General features: G+C 41.1%; 1 protein-coding gene across 1 annotated transcript in view; it reads left to right on the forward strand.

Annotated features, from left to right (window-relative positions):
* Nucleotides 1-82: 82 nt before the first annotated feature.
* Nucleotides 83-7,500, forward strand: part of LOC113807502 (uncharacterized) — a 642,401-nt gene continuing 634,983 nt past the window's right edge. Inside the window, exon 1 of the mRNA XM_070113419.1 lies at nt 83-665. The gene's annotated coding sequence lies outside the window, so the exon portion shown is untranslated. The remainder of the gene's footprint in view (nt 666-7,500) is intronic.

The following is a 7,500-nucleotide window of genomic DNA, read 5'->3' on the forward strand; positions in this document are numbered from 1 at the left end:
GTCATGCCCCCCCCCTCCCCGTCCGAGAGAAGCCACGAGACAGGCAAGGAAAAGGGAGTCAGTTGCCCGCCGAGCGCCGTGGTGAGGGGAGGTGCATGCGCGCTGCTCTCGCCCGCCGCCTCAGTGAGGGGAGTCTCCACGCGCGCACTTTTTTAAGACCGACCGCTCGATTTTTTTTCTTTCTTTCTTTTTTTCTTTTCTCGATGGTGATTTCTTTTGATTTTGGAATTTTGTGATTGTTTCTTCGATTCGCTCTCTCCGATGTGTGCTAAGTGATGGTGCTTCTGAGACCTTTTTGAGTGTCTTTCGAGAATGGCTGAAGAAGATCTGGTCTTACTCTAGATTTTCCTTTTGGAGTGTTTTATTTCCTTCTGTGAGGAAAAAAAGAAGAGATAAAATATTGATAAAGGAAGAAAATAAAACAAAACAAACCTGTCGTACTATTTTTTACAATAAAGAAGTGAATTTAGTGATTACCAAACTTCTATCTCGCGAACAGAAGAAAAAAAAAGTTACTGTGACGACCACAGATAAAAAAAAAGATAACAGCCACTTAGATATTCAGTCAAGAAAGGAAAGAAAAAGAAAAAATCTAGAAATATCCATTTTCCCCGCAAAGAATTCGAAAAAAGGACGACCCGGCCGCCTTTAGGACACAATAACAGGTAAGTCACGGGCGCCTAACCTTACCTGTTCCATTATTAACGAAACGGCTTTGCGGATACAGATATCAATACGTATATCTTTTTTCCTTTTTATCTTTTTTCGAAGAGGGAAATGGGATCTCTGGAATGTATTGAAATGATCTTTAAAGAGGAAGGGTAATTAGTTTCTTTTAATTGTTTTATTTTTTATTTTTTTTTTTGGCAACCACGCGGGTTCTGTTACAACGGCAAAGAATGATTCGAATTATTGCGCCTTGCAATGTTTTTTTTATTATTTGTTGAAACTTTTGGATGTTTAGAGTCTCGAATAATGACAATGTTTATAATGAGTTTGAAGTATTTATAATAACGGTTATGATGATGATGATGATTTTGATAAATGATAAATCAGTCATAATGATAATACCAACAACAATGACAGTACGATAACAACATCATTACTAATAACAGTAATAATACCTATAACAATGATTAACAACATCAACAACAACAACCTTAACAACAACACCAGCATTACACAACACCGGCGGCAGTTTAGGGTTAAACACTTTTTCGAAAAGGATCGCAGCACAGGTGGGAGACGCGAATGGCAGATGTGTGCGAAAAAACTGCGCTTGCTGAATCCGGAACATGTGTGTTGTTTTGCACTCGATATTTGCTTTTGTTTTTGGTGGGTGGGGGTGGGTGGGGTGGTGGGGGGTGCGGGGTAGGCCTATATAACTTTTGTTGGTGTTGATGGCATCGTTGTTGTTGGCTGCGGTTGTTGTTATTATTATTATTATCATTGTCATTGTCATTGTTATTGTTATTGTTGTTTTATTATTAATACTATTATCGTTGTAATTATTAAAATTATTATTGCTAGTGTTATGATAATTATTATTGTTGTCTTTATTGTTATCATTATGATCATTATCATTATTATTGACATTGTCATTGCCATATTCATTGTCGCTATCGTTATTATCATTGTCATTATTATCATCATTATTATTAACATTATTATTGTTATTGCAATTTTCATTATCATTATCATTGCCATTATCATTATTGTTAACATTTTCATTCTAGTCTTTATTGTTGTTGTTGTTGTTGTTGTTGTTGTTATTATTATTATTATTATTATTATTATTATTATTATTATTATTATTATTATTATTATTATTATTATTATTATTATTATTATTATACCCATTAACATTATTGTTATCACTATTATTATCTTTATCTTTACCATCAATTATTGTCATTATTATGATTATAATAACATTCATGATAATAGAAATGATAATGATAATAATATTATCATTATTATTGTTGTTGTTAATATTATCATTGTTACTATTATTATCATCATTATCATTAACGTCATTACTACTATGTATATATGCTATTGATATTGTTATTACTACTATTATTATCATTATCGTTATAATAATCATCATTATCATAATTATTGATATCATATGATCTAGATATTATATGATATTGATATTGATATTGACATTATCATTATCATATCATTATTATTTTTATTTTATTATCGTCATTATCTTTATTACTGTTGTTATTATTATTATTATTATTATTATTATTATTATTATTATTATTATTATTATTAATTATTAATATTATTAATATTATTATTATCATTATCATTATGATCACCATCATTATCATTATCATTATTGTTTTTATGAATACCATTATTATTGTTATTATTATTATTTTTATTATTATTATCATTATTATTATTAGCATCATCATCATTATTATTTATCATTATGGCTATAATTATGATTGTAATAAGCATTGTTATTGTTATTATTATTGTCATTTTCTTCTTCTTATCATTATTATTGTTATTGTGGCTGTTATTATTATTATTGTTATCATTATCATTGTTATTATTATCTTTATCATTATTATTATTATCATCGTTGTTATTATTATTATTGTTATATTATTATTATTATTATTATTATTATTATTATTATTGTTATTATCACTGGTTTTGTTATAATTATCATTATCATTATCATTATTGTTATTATTATTATTTTCCCTGTTGTTGTTTATATTTTAGTTATTATCATTATTACTGCTATCATTATTATTGTAATCATTTTCCTCTTCCGATCTCCCTCTTACCTCCTTCACCCTACCCGGATATCTATCTCCCTCTATCCCTTTCCTTCAATTCTCCTTCTCTCTTTCCCTTTGCCCCTTTTCCCCGTCTTTCCATTTTTCCCTGTTCCTCATTCCCCTCTTCCCCTCTGCTTCTCTCTCTTTCCCTCTCCTTCTCTCTCTCTTTCCGTCTCATTCTCTTTCTTTTTCCCTCATTTTCACTTTTCCCCTCTCCCTCTTCCTCCCTTCTCTCCCTCTTTCCCTGTTTTCCCCTCTCCCTCTTCCTCCCTTCTCTCCCTCTTTCCCTGTTTTCCCCTCTCCCTCTTTTCCCCTTCCCCTCTCCCTCTTCTTCTCTATCTCTTCCCCCCTTTCCACCCCTTTCCATCCATCTCAAATCGGGAGCGAATGGCATTCCACCTCCACCTACTCCTCCCTCCCCCTCTCCCTCCACACCCCCACACCCTTTCCACACCCTCTTCATCCCCTCCCAAATCCTCCTCCTCCCTCCCCTCCCCCACACACCCTCTTCCTCCTCCTTCTCCACACCCCCACACCCTCCCCCACCGACCCCATCCACCCCCACCCCCCTCTTCATCCCTCGTGTGATGTGTTGATTGCATGTAACTGGTATTGGTGTGAGCGAGCGACGGCCAAGGTATGCCGCGCGGTGTTTTGCCCTCGGGTGTATGTTGGGGGGGCGGCATACTCGGGCACGTGCAAGCGGGGGGAATACATGCATACGCGCAGGCAGCAGGCATACTCACGGACATCCATATGCGAGCGGGACTTCGATAAATACATTACCCCCCGGGTGTGTGTTTGCATAGGTATGTGCGTGCATGTTAAAGTAGTATGCCGGGGTTAAGTGTGCCTGGGTGGGTGTGGGGGGAGGGGGGAGGGGGAGGGGGGAGGGGGGGAGTGCGTCGCGTCCGACTGTAGACGGTACTCGGTCGGACAGTCGGGTGGAAGAGTGGTTCTCTCTCTCTCTCTCTCTCTCTCTCTCTTCCTCTCTAATTCGTTCGCCTTCTCTCTTTCTCTCTCTCCCTCTCCCTCTCTCTTTCTCTCTAATTCGTTCTCTCTCCCTCTCTCTTCCTCTCTGACTCGTTCGCCTTTCTCTCTCTCTCTCTCTCTCTCTCTCTCTCTCTCTCTCTCTCTCTCTCTCTCTCTCTCTCTCTCTCTCTCTCTCTCTCTCTCTTTCTCTCTCTTTCTCTTTCTCTTTCTCTCTCTCTCTCTCTCTCTCTCTCACTTTCTCTCTCTATTTCTCTCTCTATTTCTCTCTCTCTCTCTCTCTCTCTCTTTCATTCTTCGTCTCTCCATCTTGCCTGTCATTTCTCGCCGCATTCCCTCGTGGACAACACTTACAACTCCCCCCTTCCCTCTCCCTCTCTACCTTCCCTCCATATTGCTTTCTTCTTCCCTCCACATTCCCTCGTGGACAACATTCACTCCCTTTCCACATGTTTTTTTCCTCTCCCTTCCCCGCTCTCTCTTCCCTTCTTTCGATTCCCCGTGTCTTCTCCTGTCCTTTCCTTTCTCCCTTATCTCAACCCCTAAATTGCTCCCCTCTCTCCCTTTTCCGTTTCTCGTCCCCCTTCCTCTCTCTGTATTTAATTCATCTCCATTCCCCATTCCCAATTTATCATCCCTAATCCCGTTCCCCCTTTCGCATTCCCCATTTTCTATTCCACATCCCTTCCATCTTTCCCAATTTCTGATCCCCTATTCCTCATTCCCCATTTCCTATTTCGTCTCCCTTTCTCTTTCTATATCTCTCATCTCTATTCCCCATCCTTCCCCTTTCCCAGTTCCTCTTGCCGTCTCCCTTCTCTTTTTCGTAATCCTTCCTGCATGTTCCTTCCCTCTCTCTTAGCCTCCCTTCCCTCCATTTTGCCTTCTTCCTTCCCCTCCACATTCCCCCGAGGACAACACTCACTCCCTTACCCAATATTTTTTCCTCTCCCATCCCCGCTCTCTCTTCCCTTCTTTCAATTCCCCGTGTCTTCTCCTGTCCTTTCCTTTCTCCCTTCTCTCAACCCCTAAATTGCTCCCCTCTCTCCCTTTTCCGTTTCTCGTCCCCCTTCCTCTCTCTGTATTTTATTCCGATATTACCCCATTTTCCTCCCTTCCATCTCCATTCCCCATTCCCAATTTCTCATCCCCATATTCCCCATCCTTCAATCTTTCTCCAGTTCCTCTTCCGCCTCCCTTCCCCTTTCCCCCTTTCCCCCCCTTCTCCTACCTTTTCCCCTCCTCCCCCCCTTCCCTTCCCCCTTTCCCCTTCCCCCTCTCCTCTTCCCTCTCCCTTCCCTCTTTCCTAATCCCTCATCCCCTAATTCCCCATCCTTCACCCTTTCCCCAGTTCCTCTTCCGCCTCCCTTCCCCTTTCCCCCTTTCCCCCGCTTCTCATACCTTATCCCCTCCTCCCCCTATTCCCTTGCCCCTTTCCCATTCCCCATTTCCTCTTCCGTCTCCCTTCCCTCTTTCCTAATCCCTCATCCCCTATTCCCCATCCTTCACCCTTTCCCAGTTCCTCTTCCGCCTCCCTTTCCCTCTTTCCCCCTTTCCCCCGCTTCTCATACCTTATCCCCTCCTCCCCCCTATTCCCTTGCCCCTTTCCCATTCCCCATTTCCTCTTCCGTCTCCCTTCCCCCTTTTCCTCGCTTCTCATCCCCTATTCCCCGTCCCCATTTCCTAGTCAATCTCCCTCCTTCCCCCAATTCACCATCCTTCACCCTTTCCCCAGTTCCTCTTCCGCCTCCCTTTCCCCCTTTTCCCCTTTTCCCCCGCTTCTCATCCCTTATCCCCTCCTCCCCCTCTTCCCCTCCTGCAGCCCCCTCGCTCTTCTCGCTACAGACAGCTTCAATATACGTCTCTCGCTAACAGGTCTCCCAAACAGCCCTCTCTGACAGCCCCTAACAGACAGGCTTCACAGACACGTATGTACACTTTTCTGCACTTTGTCCTCAGGATAAACATTGGCAAGGATGTAGGTACACTTTTTTTTCCCCTTCCGTTTCGTCCGTTTTCTTTTTTTCTCTTTCGTTTCTCGTTCGTTTTCTTGTTCTCTTGCTCTCTTTCTCTTCTTCGTCTTTTTTTTCTCCTTCTCTTCGTCCTCTTCCTCTTACCTTTCCTCTTCTTGTATTTTTCTTCTTTTTGTATTTTTCTTCCACTTCTTCTTGTACATTTCTTCCTTTTCTTGTATTTTTCTTCTTTTTTATTTTCTTCTTGTACTTTTCTTCCTCTTCTTGTATTTTTCCTCATTTTCTTCCTTCTTCCTTCCTCCACTCTCCTTCCTCATGCTAATACTCCTCTTCCCTTTCCTTTATTTCTACCCTATCCTCTATCTCCCTCCCTCCTTCCCTCCCTCCCTCCCTCCCTCTCCCCCTCCCTCCCTCTCTCCCTCCCTCCCTCTCTCCCCTCCCCTCCCCTCCCCTCCCCTCCCTCCCCTCCCTCCCTCCCCCCTCCCCCACCACATTCCCACTCCTTCCCCAACCATCTCTATTATCCTCCATCTTCTTTTTCCCCCTCTCTTCCTTCTTTTATTCGTGTCGCGGGCATTGTTGATCTTCTGTTGTGTCGGCGAGTTTTGTCGTCCTCGTCTTGGCCTCGAGTGTGAGTCATGTTTTTTTTTTGTTGTTGTTTTTTGGCGTGTTTTTTTTTTTTTTGTTTTTGTTTTTTTTAGCGTCTTTTTTTTAGGCGTTTTTTTTTCTTTCTTGTCTTTTTGGTGTGTTTTGGTCTTTATTTGATGTTGTGTCCCGTTTGCGTCTTCTGATATATGTTTTGACGAAGGGAGGGAGGAAGAGAGGGATGGAGAAGGAAGGGTAGAGAGGGGGAGGAGAGGGAAGGAGGGAGAGAGAAGGAAAGAGGGAGAGGAAGGGAGAAGAGAAGAGGAGAGAATAGAATAGAATAGAATAGATTAGAATTGAATTGAATTGAAGGGAAAAGAAGAGAAGAGAAGGGAAGGGAAAGGAAGAGAAAAGAAGAGAAGAGAAGAGAGAGAGAGAGAGCCTGCTTCTTCTCCCTATCTCCTTTCATCCCCCTTCTCTACCCATACCGGTACCCCTTCCTTATCCCGTATTTGACAACTGTTTTTGATCGTGTGTTGATTCCTCGAGATATATATAACATTTCAATTTCCTTTTTTATTTTTTATTTTATCCATCTTTTTTTATTTGTTATTATTATTATTATTATTATTATTTTGAGGTGGGAGTCTTGAGAGATTTCCGAAATCTCCATATATCAAGTGAAAGTATTTTTGCTAAAACTGGAAAGAGAGAGGGTCGGGCGGAGAGAGGAGAGAGGGAAGCGGGAATGGGAGAGAGAGGGAGATAAATATGGGAATATGTGGTAGACGGATGACGGGTTTTAAGTAGGTTTGATGAAGTAGATTGAATGAGGTTGTTTGTTGATTGCGTTGATTGGTGTATGTATAGGCCTATGTGGGATTGCTGTTTCTGTTTATTATCATGTTTAATCCCCTTTCTTTCTTTTCTTTTTCTTTGTCTCGGGCTTCTGCTTTTTTCTTCTTTTCTCTCTTTCTCTCTTTCTCTCTTTCTCTCTTTCTTTCTTTCTTTCTTTCTTTCTTTCTTTCTTTCTTTTTTTCTCTTTCTCTCTCTCTCTCTCTCTCTCTCTCTCTCTCTCTTCTTCTCTCTCTCTCTCTCTCTCTTTCTCTCTTTCTCTCTATTTCTTCCTCTCTCCCAACCTC

Source organism: Penaeus vannamei, chromosome 3 (assembly GCF_042767895.1).
Source record: "Penaeus vannamei isolate JL-2024 chromosome 3, ASM4276789v1, whole genome shotgun sequence".
In the NCBI taxonomy this organism is placed as follows: domain Eukaryota; kingdom Metazoa; phylum Arthropoda; class Malacostraca; order Decapoda; family Penaeidae; genus Penaeus; species Penaeus vannamei.